The sequence below is a fragment of the Octopus bimaculoides genome, chromosome 23 (genome assembly GCF_046866305.1).
Source record: "Octopus bimaculoides isolate indiv1 chromosome 23, ASM4686630v1, whole genome shotgun sequence".
NCBI lineage: Eukaryota > Metazoa > Mollusca > Cephalopoda > Octopoda > Octopodidae > Octopus > Octopus bimaculoides.
Genome location: NC_142950.1, coordinates 31102249 through 31129748, shown reverse-complemented (window position 1 = coordinate 31129748; position 27500 = coordinate 31102249). Strand labels below are relative to the sequence as shown.

At 37.9% G+C, this 27500-nt stretch overlaps 1 long non-coding RNA gene across 1 annotated transcript in view; it reads right to left on the bottom strand.

Annotated features, from left to right (window-relative positions):
• LOC128250630 (uncharacterized) overlaps window positions 1–27500 on the bottom strand; it is a 229974-nt gene that overhangs the window by 51689 nt on the left and 150785 nt on the right. Inside the window, exon 6 of the long non-coding RNA XR_016238098.1 lies at window positions 22093–22118. This is a non-coding gene — a long non-coding RNA (uncharacterized LOC128250630). The remainder of the gene's footprint in view (window positions 1–22092; window positions 22119–27500) is intronic.

The following is a 27500-nucleotide window of genomic DNA, read 5'->3' as shown; positions in this document are numbered from 1 at the left end:
GGCAAGTGTCTTCTACTATAGCCAAAGGCTGACTAAAGGCTTTGAGGATGGATATGGCAGACAGAAACTGAAGAAGCCTGCTGTGTGCGCATATGTGTGCTTGTCCTTCATTACCATGTTCCTATAACTTAGCAGTTAGGCAAAAGAGAATGATAGAATAAGGATCAGGTTTTAAAATTAAAAAAAGAAAAACATGGCTGCATGGCTGTGTGATAAGAAGCTTGCTTCCCAATCAGATAGGCCTGGGTTCAGTCCCACTGTGTGGCACCTTGGGCAGGTGTCTTCTACTATAGCTTCAGGCCGACCAAAGCCTTCCAAGTGGATTTGATAGATGGAAACTGAACGAAGCCTACTCTGTGTGTATATGTATCTGTGTGTGTATTTGCCCCACATCACCACTTGATAACTGGTGTCGGTGTGTTTACATCTCCATAGCTTAGCAGTTCGGCAAAAAGAGACCAAATGAAATAAGTATCAGGAATATATAAAAAAAAAAAAAAGTAGTGTGGTTGATTCATTCAACTAAACATTCTTCAAGGCAGTGCTCCAGCATGGCCACAGTCTAAAGACAGAAACAAGTAGAAGATATAAAGATATATCAACTAATATCTTTTTACAGAGCAAGACTCAAATACTTTTTAGCAGCGGATAAAAAAAACCAAAAAAAAACATACCTACAGGAGATACAGAAAAAAAATATTGCAGAAGCAGAAATTATCAATTCTAATTATTTTGGGGTGGATAATTAACATCGTTACAGGAATGACCATGAAATTTAATGATGCAAAGGCTTAATATTGTTGTTTAGACCCAGATCAATTCTGTTCGTGGAGAGATATGACAAAAGACCTTGTAGCCTTGATAAGAAACACTAAGGTCATAATTAGAGTGTGATTAATTTATCATCATCATCATCATTTAACGTCCACTTTCCATGCTAGCATGGGTTGGACGATTTGACTGGGGGCTGGCGAAGCGGATGGCTACACTAGACTCCAATCTGATCTGGCAGAGTTTCTACAGCTGGATGCCCCCTTCCTAATGCCGACCACTCCGAGAGTGTAGTGGGTGCTTTTTACGTGCCACCGGTATAAGGGCCAGTCTGGCGGTACTGGCAACAGCCTCGCTCAAATGGTGTTTTTTATGTGCCACCTGCACATCATTTTAATATCCCTTTGCTACTGGTAATAGATGTGGAGGCACATGGCCTAGTGGTTAGAGCAGCAGACTCGTGATTGAGGGATCATGGGTTCGAATCTCAGACTGGGCGGTGTGTGTGTGTGTTTATGAGCGAAACACCTAAGCTCCACTTTGGCTCTGGCAGAAGGCAATGGCGAACTTCTGCTGACTCTTTTGCCACAACTTTCTCTCATTCTTTCCTCCTGCATCTAGCAGCTCACCTGTGATGGACTGGCATCCCGTCCAGGTGGGGAACCTACACACCAATGAAACCAGAAAACTAGCCCTTATGAGCCAGGCATGGCTCGAGAAGGAACCAGCAACAAATGGTAATAGATACAGGTATGGCGACAGGCACAGATGTGGTTGCATGTTAAGAAATTTGCTTGCCAGCAACATGGTTTCAGGTTCAGTCCCGTTGCATGGCACCTTGGGCAAGTATCTTTTATTACATCCTCGAACTGAACAAAGTCTTATGAGTGGATTGGGTGAACAAAAACTGGATGGGACACCAGTCCATCACACGGTTACTCATTTTTGCCAGCTGAGTGAACTGGAGCAACATGAAATGAAGTGTTTTGCTCAAGAACGCAACGCATTGCCCAGTCCAGGAATTGAAACCACAGTCTAACAATCCTGATTCCAACACCCTGACCACTAAGCCACATACCTTCACTGAATGTGAACAAGGCTAGCTAGACAGCTACTGACACTATTCCACTAACACTCCCAGCTTGTTGCCAACTATTGCTGTTGGCTTGCATGTTCTTTATCCAAGACACTGTTTGTTACTGAAGATTTTTTTTTGTTCAAAAAAATTGTTTGAGGTGCTTTCATAAACCTAAGTTCATATATACAGTGGAACCCCCATTTGAGAATTTAACCCATTAGCGTCCATTGTCCCTTTTTTTTAGGATCAGAAGGATAAGCTATCATACTTCTGCAACACCTGTATTTTTCTGAGATATCTTTCGTTAGCCATCAAAGACTGGAGCGTCTTTCAAATATTGCAATAAAATTTTTTTCATATATTTATTATCAGATAAAGTTGTATAAAAATAAAAATTTTTTGGGTAATAAATCAAGTAAAAAAAAAAAAAAAAAAAAAATTGGGCACAAATGGGTAAAATTCGTTCCTGAAGGCCATTCATCACCCCAAATGTTTATAAACCGAAACTATTTTGCCCATAGGGAACTCAAGAGAGGGCCCGGTGAATTCAAGCAAGGATATGCACCGAGCAAAAGCTATACAGCGACAGATACTGTCCCTCTGAAGCTTCCAGTTAGTTGCCAACTGTTGTTGCTAGAGCTTGCATGTTCATCATTGGAGATTCGTGATGCATGAAATTTGTGATGAGAGCTGTTCATAAACTGAGGTTCCGCTATGATTAGCGAGCTTTAGTTTTGGTTCCTTTTAAAAAAAATTTCATGCCCTGCACATCGACCATCCTCCCTGCCCTCACCACGACTGCGTTTACCCTAGCACTTCTGATAAATTATTTATTTATTCCGTGTATGTATATCAATGCAACTTGTGGAGGCGCAATGGCCCAGTGGTTAGGGCAGCGGACTCGCAATCATAGGATCGCGGTTTCGATTCCCAGACCGGGCGTTGTGAGTGTTTATTGAGCTCCACGAGGCTCCCGGCAGGGGATGGTGGTGAACCCTGCTGTACTCTTCCACCACAACTTTCTCTCACTCTTACTTCCTGTTTCTGTTGTGCCTGTAATTCAAAGGGTCAGCCTTGTCACACACTGTGTCACGCTGAATATCCCCCGAGAACTACATTGAGGGTACATGTGTCTGTGGAGTGCTCAGCCACTTGCACGTTAATTTCACAAGCAGGCTGTTCCATTGATCAGCTCAAGTGGAACCTTCGACGTCGTAAGCGACAGAGTGCCAACAACAACACAACATATCAATGCAACTATCTCCCCTTTTTTACAGATTAGACAAGACAAGACAAGACGAGACGAGACGAGACGAGACGAGACGCTACAGCAAGCCGCTCCCACAGATCGTTTCTGCACTGCCCTTCGTAAACTACAATCATATCTACGGCTGACACAGTTTTTTTTTTCTTTTTTACTTGGTAACTGTCAGAGATACATGCCAAGATTATCTTAATATTTTCAAGTATACATGCACTTGGGAAAGAATTTAATCTATGTTCATACTCCATTGTCACCGGAGGAGAAAGGGGGGAGGGGGCAGAGGCGTTTTTACATTTTTGTGTACGTCAACAATATATGTATGTATATACAAACACACAACAACACATACACAAACATACATGCATATACAAGATATATGCATATACATACACCCATGCCAACACATACGCAACCATACATACATATACAACGTATGTTCATATATGCACACACGCCAACACAGACGTATTGCATACACATACACACAACAACGCATACATATATACATATACAACATATGCATGCCAACACATACGCAACCATACATATACAACATATGCATACACACACATACATGCCAACACATACGCAACCATACATATACAACATATGCATACACACACACACACACACACACCAATGCCAATACATACGCAACCATACATATATACAACATATGCATACACATACACACATACCAACACACGCAACTATACATACATATATACAACATATGCATACACACACACACATGCCAAACATACGTAACCATTCATATACAACATATGCACATATATGCATACACACATGCCAACGCATACGCAACCATACATATACAACATATATGCATGCACACACATATATATATATATATGTAATTATGTATATATGTATGTACATATGTTTGCCAGTTATATTATAAGCGGTGATAAAGAGTATTTAATACATCTTTACACAAAGAACATCTGGGAATTGCTTCTCCTTGCAACAATGAAATTCAATGTAATGAAGTAAAAGTCAAGTTTAGCTACATAATATAATATATGAGATCTATCTATATATATATATATATATATATATATATATATGGGAGAATATACAAATAATAACAACAGACGAGGACAGGTGGTGTAAATAACAAAAGTATATATTAGTATGACGCTCGGGAATACGGAAAGTCTTTGACGTTTCGAGCTACGCTCTTCAACAGAAAGAATACGGAGACAAGGAGAAAAACACTCGTATACATACACATTTCATTTCTTTAATGTTTGTTATTCCATGCCAGCATAGGTTATACAGGGTGTTCTTAGAAGAATGAAAGAAGTACTTTTACAGCTGGACGCTCTTCCCGTTGACAACCCTTACTGGTTTTTCCTTATATTCCACAGGTATTTGAAAGCACAGAGCAACTGGCAGTCAAGTCAAAGTCAACAAGGAGTATAATAAACACCAGTCCACCGGTCCAAGAATCGAAACCACAATCTTATGATCATGGTGTTGACACCCTAACCACTAAGCCACATGCCTCCACATATATATATATATATATATATATATATATATATATCCAAAATTTTAAATTTAAAAGAGAGTTTTGCCGCTAATATCCATTATTATTGAAATTTATTGCTATGTCAACATTTCTGTATAAGGCTATATTTAACTGTCAAATTCAAGTCAAATATATAATTTACCTTACACATCTTCAGGGAAAAAAAGGTTAAGAACAAAATTTAAAATTTAAAATTTTGGATATATAACCAAGGAGAACGATCCTTAAGGAGTCTACTTTAGACTTTTTGTTGTGAAATTTCTTGCTATATTGGTAACGATTACATGTTTTTCTCACCATCAACACATTGTGGAGATATCATCATATGAACATATATATATATATATATATATATATATATACACACTGAATCGTCGCAAGGTATGGAAGGTTTTCGAAGGACCGGAGAGATTATGTCTGGGTGGAGAATTATAACAGATATAGTACTATACAAAATACCGAAAAGATCTTCACCTCTTACATCACACATTTCCTCTTACTTCAACGTCGAGATGGTATAATTTCCTGGGAGAGAGATAATTTTGCGGCTGAAGATAGCTTTACATTGTAGATTATACACATATTATATTATGTTATATTATATTATACACATGTAGAGCTTGAAACACGTGTACCGCGGAATCCTTTGTAGTTTTGTTGTTATTTTTTCTTTTGGATTTACAATTTATATATATATATATATATATATATATATATATATATATATATATATATACCTTTTTTATATTTGTTTACAGGAAACGTTTTGAATATGCAAATAAAGCTCCTATTCCATTATGCTGGCCACAGCGTAATAATGCTGACTGGTGAACCAGTTTTTTGGGGTTGCATCAAATTGTACCAATATAATGTAGAATAAATATTATAATAATAACAATCATCCTTCGATAGAATTTATAAACATTTAATGCATCGCCATGTGTGTTTCCACAAATCCCAAGACTCTTTAGATTACAGTCTGTATTCCTGGGATGATTCGAGTGTGGTCTGTGATATCTGTGGATATTGGGTAGATCATCTTCATGGATTCATTTTTTCAGGTGATATAGCATTAATAGATGTTTAATTGAGTGTTGTTTATTCATTTTGACCAGTGAGAAGGTTGATTGAGTTATCATGTGTGTGTGTGTGTGTGTGTGTGTGTGTGTGTTTGGCATTATAAAGGGCATCCAGCTGTAGAAACCATACCAAAACAGACATGGAATCCAGGCAGCTCTTCAGCAGGCCAGTTCCTGTCAAACAGTCCAACCCAGGCCAGCATGAAAACCAGACGTTAAATGCTGATGCATGTATATATTGGTGTGTGTTTGAATGGACACTACTTTGAAAAGAAATGGTATGTCTATATCCTGTAATTCACCAGACTAAAACCCTTGAAAGTGGTGCCCCAGCATGGCCACAGTCCAATTAACTGAAAACACACACAAAGAGTAAAAGTGAAAGTGTGTGCATGTACGTAGATTCGTGTGCACACACGTGTGCGTTTTGCAAGAGTTGAAAAATATATGAAAAATAAAGGCAGGAGATAATAATAATAATAATAATATTAGTCAAGACGAAGAGTGCGATTTTAGATGTTTTATTCTTTGAACAATGAAAATCCTGGGCCAATGAAAATCGAAATATTGTTCAAAGAATAAAACATCTAAAATCGCACTCTTCGTCTTGACTATTTACCTTTGTGAAGAGTTACGTCAATCCTTTTTTTTTAAATATAATAATAATAATAATAATAATAAATTATAATATTAAAGGTTTCAAATTTTGCCACAAGGGCAGCAATTTGTGGGAAGGATGAGTCAGTTATATTGACCCCAGTGTTCAAGTGGTACTTATTTTATCGACCCCGAAAGGATGACAGGCAAAGTCAACCTCGGCGGAATTTGAACTCAGATGGTAAAGTCGGACGAAATACCACTAAGCATTTCATCGGGCGTGCTAGCAATTCTTCCAGCTTGCTGCCTTAAATAATAATAATAATAATAATAATAATAATAATAATAATAATAATAAAATGATGGAGTATAGAGGAACCCACTCCCCACCCTCCCCTCCTTCCCCATATCCCAGAAATAAATTGTCAGGGTGATAAGGATAACTGTTGTCTTGATATGATGATATAAACGATATCAGCATATCATCTCGTGAATAGCAGCTAATAACTCAGAGAGCACATGGCAAAAACATAATGGTTGTTATTGCAACAGCCACAGCCATAGAATGGAGCGGAAAGAGGAGGAAAGATGGGGGGATGATAGGTGGGCGAGTGAAGGGGAGAAAATGAGGGGAACACAGGGAGTGGGGGGGGGGCACAAAGGGGAAGATGCTCAAATAGGATAATCTATGATGTTACATATGTATGGGTGAGTGTGTCAGGGGGTGTAGAGGGGACTGTATGTAAACATAGGCACATGTTCATATAAAAATACACACACACACACATTGTGCGTGTATACACAAACACATATGTATATATACATATACTGGTGTGGCTTTGAGATAAGAAGTTTGCTTCCCAATCACACAGTTCCAGGTTCAGTCCCACTGTGGCACTCTGGACATTTTTCAGTTCAACTATAGCCTTGGGCCGACCAAAGCATTGAGTGGATTTAGAAGATGGAAACTGAAAGAGGCCCATTGTATATGTATATGCATGCATGCGTGTATGTGTGTGTGTGTCCTACAACCACTTGGCAACCAGTGTTGGGGTTTTTACATCCCAGTAACTTAGCAGTTGGACAAAAGTGTCCGATAGAATAAGTACCAAGCCTAAACAAAAAACAAAAAATAAAATAAAATAAATCAAACAGGACTAGAACCAGTCCATTTGATTAAAATTCTCCAAGACAGTGCCCCAGTGTGGCTATAGTCTGATGACTATAACAAGCAGAAAAGCTAAAAGATACACACTGACACACGTCACATTTAACCCTTTTGGTACTGTATTTCTGTTGAGATTCTCTGTGTTTCTTTCAATTAATTTTAAATATAACAAAGAATTTAGTAAAATAACTTAGTTATCATTAAGCTAGTGTTAAGAACATAAATTGTGACTAAGGTTTGGTGGAAGATTTTAATTCAGAACTTTTGGAAACAAGACATTTGTACTAAAGAACCAGAGCTGGTTTCAGCCAAGTTGGTATTGAAAGAGTTAAATAGTTCTCTGGTAGAGCGTTAATGATTGCCAAGAATGTTTACAGGAAATTTGGCTGCTATTTTTAGCAGTCAAGTGACTGTAAAGAAATTTCATTATGAACTGATGTCCTCTTAAACCTACACAACATTGATATTACTTCATGTTTAACCCTTTTGTTATCATATTTCTTTTGAGATGCTCTGTGTTTCTTTCAATTGATTTTAAATATAACAAAGAATTTAGTAAAATAACTTAGTTATCATTAAGCTAGTGTTAGTGACTAAGGTTTGATGGAAGATTTTAATTCAAAGCTTATGAAAACAAGACATTTGTACTACAGAACCAGAGCTGGTTTCAGCCAGATTGGTACTGAAAGGGTTAAGTATCAACAAAATGGATTTTGAAATTTTGCAAAGTTATGTGAGGTGTGTCAATATTCATTCATGTGTCTCCAACAATTCTTAATTCTTCACATAAAGTTCCAATTTTGTTGTAATCAACAACCCTTTTACATTTGATTTGTTTCAGTTATTAGACTGCGGCCATACTGGGGCACCGCCTTGAAGAATTTTTAGTTGAATGAATCAAACCCAGTACTTATTTTTTTATTTTACACCTGGTACTTATCCTATCACGGCCCCTTTTGCCGAACTGCTAAGTTACAGGGACATAAACATACCAACACCGGTTGCCAATCAGCAGTGGAGGACAAACAAGGACTCACACACACGCATACATACATAATGGGCTTCTCCCAGTTTCTGTCTACCACATCCATCCACAACACTGGTCAGCCTGAGGCTATACAAGAAGATACTTGCCTAAGGTGCCATGCAATGGGACTGAACCCAGAAATATGTGGTTGAAAAGCAGACTTTTTACCACACAGCCAAACCTGCACCTATTTTTAAAAAAAAATTTCATTAAAAATTATGAGAAAACAAAGTCGGAAGATGGATACTTGTGTAGGTATGTCAAATTACCAGAGGTGTATATTCCAGGTGTGTTAGATGTGAACTGCACACCCATTGGAAATGTCAAACTCATAAATATTAACCTTACTCGTTAATTTAATCACAAATCTTAATGGAAAACTTTCGTTATACCCCTGTTTGAAATTTGGTGGCACTGGGTGTGACAGCAGACCCAATACAACCACTACCATACACCACATATATATATATATAACATCATCATCATCGTCTAACGTCCGCTTTCCTTGCTGGCATGGGTTGGACGATTTGACTGAGGACTGGTGAACCAGATGGCTGCACCAGGCTCCAATCTGATCTGGCAGAGTTTCTACAGCTGGATGCCCTTCCTAACACCAACCACTCCGAGAGTGTAGTGGGTGCTTTTACGTGCCACCAGCACGAGGGCCAGTCAGATGGTACTGGCAATGGCCATGCTCAAATGGTGCTTTTTATAAGCCAGTCCTGCAGCACTGACAACGACCTCGTTCGAATACTTTTCATGTGCCACCAGCACAAGTGCCAGTAAGGCGACGCTAGTAATGATCACGCTCAAATGGTGCTTTTTACGTGCCACCGGCACGAACATCAGTCAGCTGCTGTGGCAACGATCATGCTCGGATGGTGCTCTTAGCGCTCCACTAGCACGGATGCCAGTCATCGAATTTGATTTCGATTTCACTTGTGTCTGTTTCCATAGAAACAAGCAAAACTGTAGTCTGTCCCATTTTCATTATAACAAGGAAACTGTACTGCACCCCTGTGTCACTTTAACCATCACAACCACCACCACCACAAGCTTTGACAAGAATCATTTGGTGACAGACAGCTATTACACAAAAAAATGCTGGTTTCTGATTGGATTATAAATGATCAAACTTTGAACCTCTGTAAAACTTTACAATAATTTTTTCTGGAATAAATGAATCCCAAATTCAGATTCAGCACCAAAAATTACAGCAGTATAATAACTTTCAAAATTTTCACTCAATTTTAAAACATCCAAATCTGTGACAACAACCAAAAAGATCCAGGAGACGGCATCCAGTTAATAGTCACTTGACGGATTGGACGTAAATCACTTTCATATTCCCTCCAGTCTCTGGTCAACACAGTTGCTGTCTCCTCTGTCATTAAAAAATTTTTTTTTTTTACTGCTGCTATAAGTGTCTCCATTCCTTAAAACTGTTTGGACATGCACCTCTACTATTCAGGAACTCTTGAACCACTTAGATCACAACTACTTTTCATTCTTTTTGCATGCAGACCGCCCATCCTGCACTGACCACACGACATCACCTCTCTATGGTATCCTCTCTCGAAATATCTTTCCTTCAAGTGTCAAATAGTACAACGCATTTAACTTGAATTTGAGACATACTAGGTTCAAATCTCTGTAGTGACTTGCTAGTCAATTTTTTGTGGAGGCATGTGGCTTAGTGGTTAGGAATGTTGGACTCATGATCGTAAGATTGTGGTTTCAGTTCCTGGACCAAGCAACGTGCTGTGTTCTTGACCAAAACACTTCACATTGCTCCAGTCCACTCAGTTAATGAAACTTAGTAATTCTGTGATGGACCAGTATTCTGTCCAGGTGGGGAATATTTATGCCAAGGAAACCAGGAAACAGGCTCTTATGAATCAAAATCTGTTAACAGATTAACTGAAAGTTAAACAGCATCACAAATCTCACTGGTTCAAAATACCTGCAAACGCCATGATAGGTGCTAGACATTTCCCCAAAACTCCTCCACGATAAAACACCCATATATACGCACATACTCCTGCCAGTTCATGTAGAAAGCAACCAGCACACTTTGTAAAGTGTTTGGAGTTAGGAAAGGCATCCAGCTGTAGAAACCTAGCCAAATCAGACTGGAACCTGGTACAGCTCTGGTCAAACTGTCCAAGCCATGCCAGCATGGAAAATGGAACCTGGTACGGCTCACCATCTTGCCAGCTCTGGTCAAACAGTTCAACCCATGCCAGCATGGAAAATGTAAGTTAAATGACGATGATGATGAATGACACATACATGGACACATGTGCACATATTTACACACACACACACACACACACACACATATATATATATATATATATATATATATATATATAATCACACACACAAAAACATTATATATATATTCTTTTATTACTTATTTCAGTCATTTGACTGTGGCCATGCTGGAACACTGCACTGAAACGTTTTAGTCAAACAAATCGACCCCAGGACATTTTTCAAGCCGGTCTCTTTTGCTGAACCACTAAGTTACAAGGATGTTAACACACGAACACCCATTGTCAACCAGTGTGTGTGTGTGCGTGTATATATATATATATATATATATATATATATATATATATATATATATATATATATACACACAGATATATAAACATATATACACAACACATACCTCTAGATGTATGTATACATACACATATACGTATGTGTATATATACACACACACACACAAACATATGTATGCATATATATATAAAACGAACTAATGTGTAGTTAAATATAAATCATATTTTGGAAGACCGAAATTGAAAGAAGCACGTCATATATATATATATATATGTATGTGTGTGTGTGTGTGTGTGTGTGTGTGTGTGTGTGTGTGTGTGTGTGTGTGTGTGTGTGTGTGTGTTCCACCACCACCGCCGCAGCTTGACGACCGGTGTTGATTTGTTTATGTCACCGTAACTTAGCGATTCAGCAAATGAGACGATACACTAAGTAGCAGGCTTTTCTAAAAAAAAAAACAATTAAGTACTGGTGTCGATTCATTTGACTAAAAATTCTTCAAGGCGGTGCTCCCTGCCCCAGCATGGCCGCACTCTAAAGACTGAAACAAACAATAAAAGATTATGCACAATCATTTATTTACATACATTCGTGTGTATATATATATATATAGGCGCAGGAGCCGCTGTGTGGTATATATATCTATGTAAGTGTGTGTGTCCGTTTGTCCCCTCACCACGAACACCACTATCACTTGACAACCGATGTTGGGGGTGTTTACGTCCTTGTAACGTAGCGATTCGGCAAAGGCATCCGATAGAATAAGTACTAGGCTTAGAAAGAATAAGTTCTGGGGTCGATTTGTTCGACTAAAGGCGGTGCTCCAGCATGACCGCAGTCAAATGACTGAAACATATAAAAGAATATATATACATACATATGGCCCGCAGTATTGGTACATTAGTAGATATAGTAGAATTTACTACATTAGGTATCGAGTTACATTTCATTATTATACTTTATGTCATCGCGTATGATGCCATGTTCTGGGAAAAAATCAGTTACGGAATAATGTTTTCGTCTTGTACCCCCATCATTTCTCTCCCCCCATCCCATATACCATGCTTACTTCGCCCCTGCCACGAACTAGAATAGAATGGAAAAGAAAAACCAAAAAGAATATTAATAAAAGACTTCCACAAGCAGAAAAAGAAGTTATTAAGTCAAAAACATATATATTTATATAGATATATATATATATAGAGAGAGAGACTGACTGAAAGAAGGAATAACTAATATGAAGAATGGTGTACGAGTGTATGAGAGAGAGAATCACGGTATGTGGTAAAGAACTTTGGAAGGGTTAATTCCAAAAAGTTATAGAGATGAGCAGAGACTTGTGTTAACAAAAAAAAAATTGTTATTTTGGTACTTATGTCTTATACATATTGGTAATTAGGTCATAGCAAAATACTTATACGCAAACTATATATATATATATATATATATATATATATAGTATGTACTTTATACATGCAGCTAGCATCGCGGGACACCCTCGTCATCAGCTGTCGACTGAAGGACCCAACGTTTTCGGCACATTTACAAACAAGCAGATTATATATGTACATATATATATATATATATATATATATATACACACATACGTACATACACACATATATATATATATATATATATATATATATATATATATATATATATATATATACGCGTATACATACAAACAACTATTGTACGCACCATGTGCAATGCAAAGAAAACAAGATGAGGTGGGGTTTAGATAAAAACAAATTCTCTCTCTCTCTATCTATCTATCCTGCTTTCATACTGCTATCTTTGTGTGTATATACATGTATATATATATATTTATATATCTATATTCTTTCTTTGCCATCTCATACGTTTCGTGAGAGAATGGATCTGCACCTGGAAACTTTTGCTTCATTTAAGAAATGGGTTTTTTAAGAACACGGTGGAGCAACACAAAACGGTGTAGAGATCGGAACAAGGAGCCAATATAGGTTGGCACCAAGAGTGACCAGAACGAACTTGAGGACCACGTCAGACTGCTATAAGTGGTTCCAGCATCAGCAGCTGATTTCTTATTGATCAAATCGACTGATATCATTATTATTGTTATTTTTCTTTTCCTTTTACATCGGAACCCGGAAAAAACGGAAAGTTGACCTGACCTGACCTCAAAGGGATCTGAACACAGAAAACACATATTACCAAGAATTTTGTACTGAGTTATACGGTACTACCATCTACCACCCTGTGTGTGTGTAACGCCTGTCATGTTTACAGGAAATGTGGGTTCGTATCTCACGGGAAGCCTTCGACTTTTTTCAATTTAAAAGGTTGTTTTTTTTTTTAACCAAATTTTTACACGCGATCGCTATTCTTCATAGCTTATCTGCTTCAAGATCCAACGTATATATATATGGTTTGTCAGTCTGTCTTTGGAACAGAGAGGAAGAATACAAGTTGACGCATCTACTTCGCAACCACGTTCTTCCCGCCTCGACCCCATCAATATCAACATGCAAAATAATGTGTACATACTTAGAAAAAATGGTTTTCGGAGGACAAGAAATATGTTGTATAAAGAAAAGGTTCTATGTTTCGCTTTTACGAGGGTGATGTATATAAATAGGGGTGAAAGAGAATGTGAAGTAATGTCATTCTTGCATTACTACACATGGCAATCCAGTGTGTAGAGTTATTCTTAACGCATAATATACACACACAAGTAGAGATATATATACGTATATATTGTATGTAACGAGTTGGGGTTTAGAGATAGAGAGAACATGTTGACACGAAGGAACGAAGAAACGAAATCCTAAAATGAATAGATTTCTAAACACAGCCATATACATATATAGCAGATACACAATACGTATAATATAGAAAACATTATATATATATATATATATATATATATATATATATATATATATATATACACGAGGACATCACGCACTTGTACAAGGAAGATGTATCTATAATAGTACGCAAAGATACACAGTACTATATATATATATATATATATATATATATATATATATATATATAGTATATACACGCAGATAGTTATACATACAAATATCACCAGTTAATATTTATACATACATTGTGGCATGTATAATCACGTATACTGACATCCATATTATATATATATGCACACATATACATACATACATCGTGAGAAATAGAGGTGAATTACCTTTATGTATACATTTATTAAGAGTTTAGTGACACAAAAACATATTAGATATTTATATAGTGATGTACGCATCTCAGTTATATATATATATATATATATATATATATACACACACAAACGCACATGGCCAGGTAAATATATATACATACCGACAGCTTTACGTATATTATATATAATATATATATATAGACATAACTACAGATGTATATACACAGTTATATGTATATAAACACATGATCAATACAACACATACACTACTGTATATTATGTATATATATTTAGTGTTATACACGTCATATAAACATTGACGGGCACTGGCCACATGCATATATAATTACTGTTTGAAATATATATATATATATATATATATATATATATATATATATATATATTATACACACACGAAAACACATGGTTTAAGATTTAGACATCTGGAGAGACAAACTACAACTTATAAACAACAGCTTTGGAAAATATACTAACCTGTATTGAGCAAATATTATCAATATATATATATATATATATGTATAAATATATATATTGTTTTTAGTTTTAAGTGTGTACTATAATTGTAAATCCGTCCGTTGTATTTTTTCCACCGTAATTCATACACAATTGTCACTTTTAAATAATAATAATAACAAATATACAAAATATACGTGTGTGTATATGTATCTATATGTGAGTGTGTACAGACGTGTGTGTGTGTATTTATGTGTATATTTGTGTATATATATGTGTGTATATGTATGTGTATATACAGAAAGACAGTGAGTAGGAAGAAAGAAAGAGTGAATAGAAGAGTTTTATAGTAAGAGGGGGAGGGTTTAAAGGTAGAGAAAGAGAAAAGGAGTGATTAATGTGAGAGGGTGAGTGAAAAATATTGCAATAGATAGACTAATAAAGAAAGACGGAGTGTTTTAACAAAGAAAGAGTTGAACGTAAATTGCAGAGAGAGGGAGAGAGTAAAAAGCGAGAGTAAGAGTAAATCGAAAAGAAAGTGTACGAGTGGTGAAGAGAGAGAAATAAAGAGAGGGAGTAAAACGTTAAAGTATGTGAGGAGTGGGAAGAGGTGTTTGTACGAGAGGGAGAGAATTAAAGTGAGTGTAAGAGTAAAAATAGAAAGCCTAAAGGTGAAAGTCAGAGGGAAAGAGGGAGAAACAGAGTAAAAGGTTAACCTTTGTGAGGAGTGGGAAGAGATGTATGTAAGAGAGAGAGAGAGAGAGAGAAAGCGTACGAGAGATATTAAGTAAACGAAAAGACAAGGAGGAGTAGAAAGAAATAGGGAGACGGTAAAGAATGAAGAAAGTAGAGAAAGACTAAGGAAACACACAGAGAAATACAAAGAGATAGGGTATAAGCTATAGCGAGAGTAGTGGGAAGAGATTCACACCTACCAGAGCATGGTTTGCAAAGTACTATTGACATAGACGTAGTAGCAAAGAGTAGCACTAAGCAGCAGCAGCAGTTATTACCGCCACTGCCACGGCTACTACTGCTGACGAGAAGTATCGCGGTGAACGCCTGAGCAGTCAGCAGCATTGCAGCCTGTTTCCAGTGGAGAAGCAGTAGGCTTGCAGCGGGGTGAGGGGAAGCCATGTTTGTTGTAATCCTAAAAAAGTTTGTAGTCTTTTAGCAATCATCACACGTGGGTTCCACGCTCAAGAAAAGAACATTGGAATGTACCTATTATGATCTCTCCCGTTCTTCCACTCTCACAGCAAGCTCTCTTTATAAAACATGTTGAGTTCTATCTCTTTTTCGAAACTGTTGCTTCACTGACTTTCCCGCGTCCCCGAGTTCATTCCGGTGACAAAAGAAATTCTTTTAATGGCTCCAGGCGTAGAACTGCGGCCATACTGAAGCAGCGCCTTACTCTTTGACTTGTTTCAGTCATTTGACTGTGGCCATGCTGGAGCACCGCCTTTTAGTCGAGCTAATCGACCCCAGGACTTATTCTTTGGAAGCCTAGTACTTATTCTATCGGTCTCTTGTGCCGAACAGCTAAGTTACGGGGACGTAAACACACCAGCATCGGTTGTCAGGCGATGTTGGGGGGACAAACAGAGACACACAAACATATACACACACTTACATATATACGACAGACTTCTTTCAGTTTCCGTCTACCAAATCCACTCACAAGGCTTTGGTCGGCCCGAGGCTATAGTAGAAGACACTTGCCCAAGGTGCCACGCAGTGGGACTGAACCCGGAACCATGTGGTTGGTAAGCAAGCTACTTACCACACAGCCACTCCTACGCCTTAGTTTATTTTCTATCAATTTTGTCGTCATTATATGACTAGAGGCTGGTCTATGATTGACTTTATAGCAGCTGATGCACCCTGAGTATATCCTTGAAAGGTTGGCTGGTCCGGTATCGACATCAGAAGTTTATCCAATGTTTTGTTTTTGTTTTAGTAGAGGTTCCTTTTTAACAGTTGGGGGACCTCTAAATATCAGATTAGTTACAGTAGAATGTTTTTGATTCGTGATTTCGAGTGTGAAGTATCTACCAAATTCATGCATTAAAATTCTGGTACTGCTTGGTTATCTCACCCCCATTAAAAAATTGGGTTATCTCCCCACTAAAAAAATTGAGTTTATCTGGCGACAAGAGATTGAATTAAAAGGGTTAGATCCGTTTGGTTCAATATTTCAACACATTGTTGACTTTTGGCCTCCTCGATAAGATGTTTAATCGTTTCACTTTTCATGTTTTTTAATTTTTAATTTTTTTTGTTTTATTGAAGGATGAACAATTTTTTTTTAGTTGGGGGAGACAACTCAATTTTTTAATGGGGTTGAGATAGCCAAAAAGTACCAAAATTCTTTCTAACGCCGAAGTTTGGAACATGCTCCTCCAGGATTTTTCATACAAATATTATGGTATATATCTCTCACTGATATATCTTCACTGGTACATTCCACTAGTATTCCTTTTTATTATGAGTGCCTATGGCTTCTACCATATTGTGGGTTCTTATTTCTTTGTTCTCGGGATTATCCTTCCGACGGATTATGTATGTACGTATGTATGTATGTGTGTATGTATGTATGTATGTATGTATGTGACTGAAGAGACCGGAAGGAATTAGTTGCTCTCTGCAACCTGAAAGATATTTCCTCATCCAGGGAGCTGCGTTTTAAGGACTGTGTCAAGTCTTCATTAAAGGCCTGTGTGATATGCAGGACACTGACTGGGAGAACAATGCCTGTCATCGCCACGGATGGAGGAAGCAGGTTAAGGAGGGGATCGATACTTTTGAGAGAGCACGTATTCAGCATGAAGAACTTTGGGGGAAAGCTTGGTCTGCAATGTTTGCAGTCGTGTGTGCTTGTCAAGAGCAGGGCTCATTAGCCACCAACGGAGCCGCAAATGCAAAATATAAGTTAGTCCTAGAGCGCACAATGTTCCTGAAGGTCGGCAATGGTCTTCCTCGGTCACGAGTGGACGGCCATCATGTATGTATGTATGTTCGCTCTCTCTCTCTTTTTAATTTAGAGCAAATTTCGACCGGACACCTATTTGGTAACGAGGTTGTGAAGAAAAGCATCTTGTTTTGTTCATCCTTTAAATCTTAAGGCCTTGCAGTTTTTCTTTCGCCCCAGATATTATCATCATTTGTAGTGTATAAATTACGCATTTGCATTCTCAGCCCAAGAACCCAAGGCATACTTTGCTCCTGATGGGTTAGGGTTAGGGTATGTATCCCGTTGCCCCAATAATAATAATAATAGGTATGAAACTGAAAGTGTATCTTGGACACTGGCTCTGCAAACTCCGTATTAATGGCTCATAGACGTCCTCTTTCACTTGTATTTTTCCTTTTCTCCTTGTATTTTTTTCATGTATGTATGAATGTATGTAAGTAGTGTGCACGCATGTGTGTGTATGAGTATGAATGTACGATTAAGGTTATCATTATAACATGTATAATTAAATCCATTATGGGAGTGTGAGATACGCCATATATTGCTATGTCGAGACGACATTGTTCTGCAAATTGTGTCCTTCTTGTTCGTTAACTTAGCGGGTTTGGGGAGTCGTAACAAAAATGCAGGCCTCAAATTAATGTTTGTCGTTCTCTCTCACACTCTGGCCCGCACTCTCTCTTTCTCTGCGAGTGTGTGTACGCCTGTGGGTGTATGTATGTGTACGTATTTATACATGTAATTCACATATACGCATATACACGTTCATGCATGCACACACAGACCCACACACACACATGTATATATATATTTTAAGACGAAGTGATGAAGAAAGAAAATATAAAGCGCGACGGAGATAGAAACGGAGAGTGGGGGGGGGGGGGAGGGGCGGGAGGGGGAAGGGGCTCTCGGTGATGGAAGAAAGAAGAGAAAGAAGTTTTAAAGAAAAATGTAATAGTCAGGGTGAGACGTAGATAGGAAGGACGGGTGGGGGGTGGATGCTGGCAACAAAAGAAATGCACGAACATTGAAAACGAGGGTAACATCGCTTTCTTCGTGAATCTGGGTCAAAGAATTCCCCAGTCTTTTATTATCTGTACATATATTTATTTATTTATATATTTATTTATTTATTTAACTCTTTTTTTACTCGTTTACTACTCCGCCATCTTTTTTTTTATATTGTTTATATTATTTTTTTCCTTTTTTTGGTCGTCTTTTTGTTCAGTCGTGGGACGGCAGCCATGCTGGGATACAGATTGCAAGAATGTAGTTATTTATATCGACCTCATGTACTTAATGATTTCTTTTTTTTTTTTCTTTTTGTAATGTCTAGTATTCATGTTATTAGTTCTCATTTTTTGCCGAACCGCTAAGTTACAAGGACGTAAACAGGCTAACATTGGTTGTTAAGAATCGGTTGCATAAAAACAAGATACGAACGGAGCTACAGGCTGATGCGCTGGCACGTGCACACACCCCCCACACACAATATGTATCTATCTATCTGTCTGTCTCTCCCCTCTCTCTACTCTCTCTCTCTCTCCCACCCTATCTCTTTCTCTCTCTCTCTCTCTCTCTCTCTCTCTCTCTCTCTATATATATATATATATATATATATATATATATATATATATATATATATAGTATATTTGCCAACTAAATGTGGCGGTCTTATAGAGGACGATGGTACTGTTATTTTTAGACCCAGGAGGACACCCTAGGGCTAAAAACAACAGTAGCCTCGTCCTCTATGGGACCGCCATATTTAGTTGGCAAATATACTTCACATGTAGTTGAAATTTACAGGAAAACAAAAGATGAAGACAGGTGTATAAACAACAAACAGGTGTATTAGTTTAACGCTCGGGAAGGTGAGAAAGCCTTTTACGTTTCGAGCCTACGCTCTTCAGCAGAAAGGAACACGATGAAATAAACAGAGAGAGAACAAAAATCACTTTAAGAGGACTCAATATGGCGGTTGGCTGGACAAAGGTAGTTAGACAGGAGAGCTAGAGAGAAGGGGAGATAAGTATATAGCGGTAGATATAGATGCAGAGAGATTGAAGCTAACAGAAACCTACCAAGTCAAACTATGCTTCATATTTTTCCTTTTATTTTTATATTTCTTGTACACAAATTTATTTATTTATTTATTCAATTATTTAGTTTTTGTTTTTTTAAATAAAATTCTATCATTTCTTTCTCTTCCTGTTTTGGTATTGCTGTTCATGTTAATATTGTTGTTCTTGTTTCAAGATTCCAACATTCATTTCCTAATCTCTTCAATGTTTGTGTATGTGTGTGTCTGTCTCTATATATATGTATGTGTGTGTGCGTGTGTGTATGTGTGTGAGACTGCGTGCTACTGTAAGACTTTATAGTTTTAATAAATATTTATGTCTATATTATATATTATTTATTCATTCATTCTCGGCGTTTTTCTCTCATATTCACCCTTCTCCCCCTCTCTCCTTTGTATATATGTTTTTAAATCTATATACACACACATATAGACATACATACATACACATATATATATATGTATGTATGCATGTACATATATATATGCATATGTATATATATATATATATATATATATATATATATATATATATATATATATACATAGAGAGAGAGTGAGAGAGGGACACACAGATACATGTAGATGCATATACATGCATATATACACATGCATATATACATATATATGTATAGATATATGCATATATATATATATATATATATATATATATATATATATATATATATATATATATATATATATATATGCATATATATTAATTTCTGCTTTTTCGATGGTCTCTCTCACTAAATCACTTTGCACGAAGTATTCTCGCTATAAACTACGAAATAATTACTGTTTGTGTGTGTGTGTGTGTGTGTGTGTGTGTGTGTGTGTGTGTGTGTTTAATATATAACTACGTATATAACATGTTTGTATAGATGTATATAAATACATATATACGTACATATATATATATATATATATATATATATATGTATATAAATGTATGCACGTGTGTTAGTGCGGGTCAGCCAGTGTGTGTGAGCGAGTAATGTGTGTGTGTGTGTGTGCGTGTATGTGTTTGTGTGTGTACGTAAACTAGGGTTGTCCCCAAAATAATGCTAAACTGGGCATAACCTTTATTTTTATTCCCGACTTAGATTATTCTAATTGAACATATTTGCAGAGTTTTCCTTCCTCTATTGTGACCCTTCGTTTCTTCGTTGTGGGTAAATATTGGGTTCCAGGTGCAGGTATTCTTGCCATTTGCAACGAAATCTATTCCTGAAATCCTTCTAAAGTTCCACAAAGTACTCTTTGTGGGAATCCAGTGGATGTAGATGATACCTTTGCTGTCGAAAAAGAGGATTATAGCAAGGATGATTGCTATATTAATAGAAGGTTCTGAGGTCACTATTTTAGTAGGTTTTTGCTATAACACGATGGAGCGTTCACAACCTGGTTGATGACGTCGGCGGTGGCATCTTGTCGATACTGTGTGGGTTCGTTCAATGGTGATTGGTATACAGAGACAGACGGACTTCAACGGTGGCTGCTATGCTGTTTACATGTCTCCTTAGCATGGATATAAATAGAGTTAACATGTAGAGTGCGGGCCCATCAGAGCTCCGGGCCCTCGGGTAGTGTCCGATTGACTGACGGTTCAGTCTGCCTCTGTGGCATAACAAGCTTCCAAATTCTCTTCACGTCTCTATTGCATTCTAAAAGCTAGTCAGTTGTGGCAAGCAGTGTTGTGGAGGGTATGTTAAAAGTGCTGGTACAATCGTCTACTTCAATCTGGAATATACTCTTTACTCTTTTACTTGTTTCAGGCATTTGACTGCGGCCATGCTGGAGCACCGCCTTTAGTCAAGCAAATCGACCCCAGGACTTATTCTTTGTGAGCCTAGTACTTATTCTATCAGTCTCTTTTTCCGGAACCACTAAGTTACGGAGACGTAAACACCAGTGTCGGTTGTCAAGCGATGTTGGGGAGGGGGGACAAACACAAACACACATATATACGACAGGCTTCTTTCATTTTCCGTCTACCAAATCCACTCACAAGGCTTTGGTCGGCCCGAGGCTATAGTAGAAGACACTTGCCCAAGGTGCCACGCAGTGGAACTGAACCCGGAACCATGTGGTTGGTAAGCAAGCTACTTACCACACAGTCACTCTTGTGCCTCTATATAAAAAAAAAAATGTTGGCAGGTCAGCTTATTAGATGTATAGTAATATATCAAAATCAAAATTATCTGGGTCAATTATAAGTCTGTCCCCCGCTAAAAAAAAAATAATATCACGAAAGTGTATATACGTACCTTTGTACCTCATGAAGGGTTACGTCCTGCAAAGTAAAAAAAAAAAATTGAAATAAAATAAATTAAAAAACAAGCCTAAAAACAATAAAAAAAAAACAACTCTAATAAAATGAATACAAAAAGAAACCTTAAAAAAAATGTTTTTTTTTTAAAGATGGGATTGGTTCGTCTGTCTAGAGTCTCTTTGATCATGGGTATGCTTGATCAGACGTTGAATTCAACTAGCTGTACAACAACAACAACAACAACAGCGGCAACAATAACAACAAAAACAACAACGACGACGACGAGAGCACCAACCGCTGTACGTATTACATAATCCGTCAGATACACGTGCAAAAATAACTTTTATCATTTTCTCTCAACAGTTTTTATCGCGCACCTTTAATCTGGTTTATATTTTAAAAACTGCCACCGCTTCTCATTTTGCTTCTCTCTCACTGTCTCCCGCTCTCATTCTGTATATTCGGAAGCTAATTGTTCTTTCTTTCTTTCTTTCTTTCTTTCTTTCTTTCTTTCTTTCTTTCTTTCTTTCTTTCTTTCTTTCTAATATAAATTGAAGTTGGCCGACCGTTGTATTCTTTCTTGTCTTGAGGTTCACGGCCAAACGGCTGGGTGGATTCGCGTGAAAAATGGCACACAGAGAAAATAGATTAAAACAACCTGCGTGCGTGCATCTATCTATCTATCTATCTATCTATCTATCTATCTAGATCAGTGGCTCTCAATCGGGGTCCATATGACCCCCGAGGTTCCATGTAAGATTTTTGGGGGTCCATGCAGCAAAACTGTAAATTGAGGATTCACAATAGTATTATAAGAGCCCCTGAAAACGTTTCGCTTTCGATGTATGTATTGGTATATATTGCAACAAACAGCTAAGTTTCTTTCTCTAATGTCTTAAATAGTTCTATGTGTTTCATAGATCAGTACAAGTGAATGTTTGAATAGTAAAATAGAAATTTTTAAAGATGTTTGTATAAGGTTAGTTTTTGAACGTTGAATAGTTATGGGGGTTCACCTGAATAAAATGGTTCTCAAAAGGGCCCACAGATAAAGAATGGTCGATAACCCTTGATTTTTAGGGCTGTTTCTATAAAATTAGTTTTTAAACGTTGAATTGTTATGGGGGTTTCACCTGAATAAAATGGTTCTCAAAAGGGCCCACAGATAAAGAATGGTCGATAACCCTTGATCTAGATTCATAGACAGACAGACAGATAGATAGACATAGATGCGCGCGCGTCTCTGCTCCGTAGACAAACGTTTCTAACCAAACTTTTGCGAACTGGTTTGCCTTCGAAATGCCAATCGACTGAAGGAGTGGAAAAAAAAAAAAAGAATTAAAATGAAAATAATAATAATAAAATAAAAAATGATAAAGAAAAAGAGGTACGGTGCTTGTATTCTTCCTTATCTGCGATAACCCAGATCTTTGAAACAGCGGCCTTGAGTCTCTAATTACTCTGAATTCGCACTGAAAAGCGATAAAAAGTCCTATTCTCATTAAATTCTAGATAGGGATCTAGAGAAAACGATGACATATAATAAGGAGGACGGACACATGTCTTCCATCTTTCTAACACTTACACACTCCGTGTAGTGTATGTGTGTGCGTGTACGTGCGGGTGCGTATGTGTCTGCTGAAATGCGTGTAATTTTTTACATACATGCATTTGTGTGTGTTGTGTGTGAGTACATGTGTATGTGTTCATGTGTCTGTGCATGTATGAGCTTATATATATATATATATATATATATAAAGTGTAGTATATTGCCACTTAAGTGTGGCTGACCCCTAGGGGTGGATGTTACTGTTGCTTTTAGCCCCAGGAGGACATCTCCTCCAGCTGGCTTATCGACACACGACTGTGTCCTGTTTGCCAAGGGAGTTATCCCTCTCACCACGGCCAGCAGCACGAACGTATCCGGATTTCAGGGTTATTTCCCTTCGTCGGCGTTCGACAGCCGATGACCTTGGTGAGAGAGAAAAACCTGGCAAATCTTATATCTTCTTTTCCAGTGGCATTCTTCACTGATATTGAAAAGGTGAAAACAAGCAATGTTAATTCTCTAAATGAAGTATTAACAGTAACTGCACGATAAAGTGTAGTATATTGCCACTTAAGTGTGGCTGACCCCTAGGGGTGGATGTTACTGTTGCTTTTAGCCCCGTCCTCCTGGGGCTAAAAGCAACAGTAACATCCACCCCTAGGGGTCAGCCACACTTAAGTGGCAATATACTACACTTTATCGTGCAGTTACTGTTAATACTTCATTTAGAGAATTAACATTGCTTGTTTTCACCTTTTCAATATCAGTGAAGAATGCCACTGGAAAAGAAGATATAAGATTTGCCAGGTTTTTCTCTCTCACCAAGGTCATCGGCTGTCGAACGCCGACGAAGGGAAATAACCCTGAAATCCGGATACGTTCGTGCTGCTGGCCGTGGTGAGAGGGATAACTCCCTTGGCAAACAGGACACAGTCGTGTGTCGATAAGCCAGCTGGAGGAGATGTCCTCCTGGGGCTAAAAGCAACAGTAACATCCACCCCTAGGGGTCAGCCACACTTAAGTGGCAATATACTACACTTTATCGTGCAGTTACTGTTAATACTTCATTTAGAGAATTAACATTGCTTGTTTTCACCTTTTCAATATCAGTGAAGAATGCCACTGGAAAAGAAGATATAAGATTTGCCAGGTTTTTCTCTCTCACCAAGGTCATCGGCTGTCGAACGCCGACGAAGGGAAATAACCCTGAAATCCGGATACGTTCGTGCTGCTGGCCGTGGTGAGAGGGATAACTCCCTTGGCAAACAGGACACAGTCGTGTGTCGATAAGCCAGCTGGAGGAGATGTCCTCCTGGGGCTAAAAGCAACAGTAACATCCACCCCTAGGGGTCAGCCACACTTAAGTGGCAATATACTACACTTTATCGTGCAGTTACTGTTAATACTTCATTTAGAGAATTAACATATATATATATATATATATATATATATATATGCAATATATATATGTATAAGTATATATATATTTATGTGGATGCACATATATTTCATATATATATATATATATATATGAAACATATGTGCATACACATACATAAGCACCCGCGAATAAACTACTTGTTTGTGATCTTGGACTGCGGTCACGACCTTGAAAGTTTGGTGGAGCAAATCGACTCGAGTACCTCTTCACACACACACACATACATATATATATATATATATATATATATATATATATATATATATATATATATATATATATATATATATACCGGAGTAAGCATTTCTAACAAAACTGTCCGATGAACGGGAACGTGAAACTCAGAGTAACGGTTTTTTTGTTATATTTCTGCTGCTTTTAAATAAAGTATATATATATATATATATATATATATATATATATACGACGGGCTTCTTTCAGTTTCCGTCTACCAAAATCCACTCACAAGGCTTTGGTCGGCCCGAGGCTATAGTAGAAGACACTTGTCCAAGGTGCCACACAGTGGGACTGAACCCAGAACTATGTGGTTGGAGAACAAGCTACTTACCACACAGCCACTTCTGCGCCTGTTAACAAAAGTCAGGATGCGTGGCGTTCAATACAAAAAAGCGTACACGTTGGACAGACACCAAAGACCCTAATACTTCATTCTAATTTGTATGTGCGTGTAATTCTAAGGAAGCGCTCACGCGTGCTAATGTATGTGTGATCGGTGTGCATATCCATGTTTGTTTGTCCATATTGTAGGTGCTTGCACGGCGTGTGTGTGCGCACACGAGCGAGCTAGTGATTTGTAGGTCTGTGTGTCAGATCAGTCATGTCCTTGAGTTAAAACAACAACGAGCACAGCAGCAACAACCCCCAGTTGGCATATCTTTTTCAGACCGATATCGGCCTGAAGCTAGTCATGCGAAGAGGACCTCAGCTACATCATTCACCAGAGGGCGCTGTCCCTCTTCTCGTGACTAATTTTTAGAATATGCAATACCTTGCAACGGTGAGTTCAGCTTTGCTTATGAGTCCAGACTAGAGGTTCTCAACCGAGGTCCATATGGCCCTTGAGGGTGCATGTAAGATTTTTGGGGGTCCATGGGGATCCACAATAGCAGTTTAAGGGCCCCTGAAAAAATTTTGCTTTAGATGTATGTATTGGTATGTATTGCCAGAAACAGCTGGGGCTTTTTTTTCTCTAAAATTTTACATAGTTCAACCTACATAGGTTAACGTGTGAAAAACAAAATAGGAATTTTGAAAGAAGATTCTATAAAACTAATTTTTGAAACACCGAATGGATATAGAGGTTCACCACAATAAAATAGTATTTCAAAGGGTCCATGGATAAAAAAAATCTTTTAATGGTTGAGAATCACGTTTTGCGTAGTTCAACCTTCACAACTTAATGTGTGAAAAACAAAATAGGAATTTTGAAAGAAGTTTCTATGAAACTAGTTTTTAAACATCGAATGGCTAAGGGGAACCACCAAATTAAGATAAAATTTCAAAGGGGTCTATAGATCCAAAAATGGTTGAGGGCCACGTTTTACATTGTTCAACCTACACAAGTTGTGTGCTGTGTGTGTGTCGCTTATGACGTCGAGGGTTCCAGTTGATCCGATCAACGGAACAGCCTGCTCGTGAAATTAACGTGCAAGTGGCTGAGCACTTCACAGACACGTGTACCCTTAACGTAGTTCTCAGGGATATTCAGCGTGACACAGAATGTGACAAGGCTGACCTTTTGAATTACAGGCACAACAGAAACAGGAAGATAGAGTGAGAGAAAGTTGTGGTGGAAGAGTACAGCAAGGTTCGCCACCACACCCCTGCCAGGAGCCTCGTGGAGCTTTATAGGTGTTTTCGCTCAATAAACACTCACAACGCCCAGTCTGGGAGTTGAAACCGCGATCCTATGACCGCGAGTCCGCTGCCCTAACCACTGGGTCATTGCGCCTCCACCTACACAAGTTAATGTCTAAAAAACAAACAAGGAATTTTGAAAGAAGTTCCTATAAAACAAGTGTTTTAACATCGAATAGCTATGTGGGTCCACCAGAATAAAATAGTAATCAAAGGGGTCCATTGATAAAAAAAAAAAAAGTTGAAAACCTCCGGTCTAGACGGAGAGTGATTTAAAATCCAGAACTCAAAACTCACACTTAGACTGGAGTATTACACTGGTCGTCCCAACTGTTCAACCGTGATATCAAATCTGAAGCCTAGTTCTGATTTATGAGCGTCGTGTGATAATGGTAGGCCTAAGGTGTGTGAATGTGCATGTTTGTGAGAGTGTATATGTTTGTGTGAGTTTGTGTGTGTATTTGTGTGTGTGTATGTATGTGTGTGTGTGTGGTCGTGCGTGCGTGTGCGATAGCCCTTCCTTAAATTGAAGTCA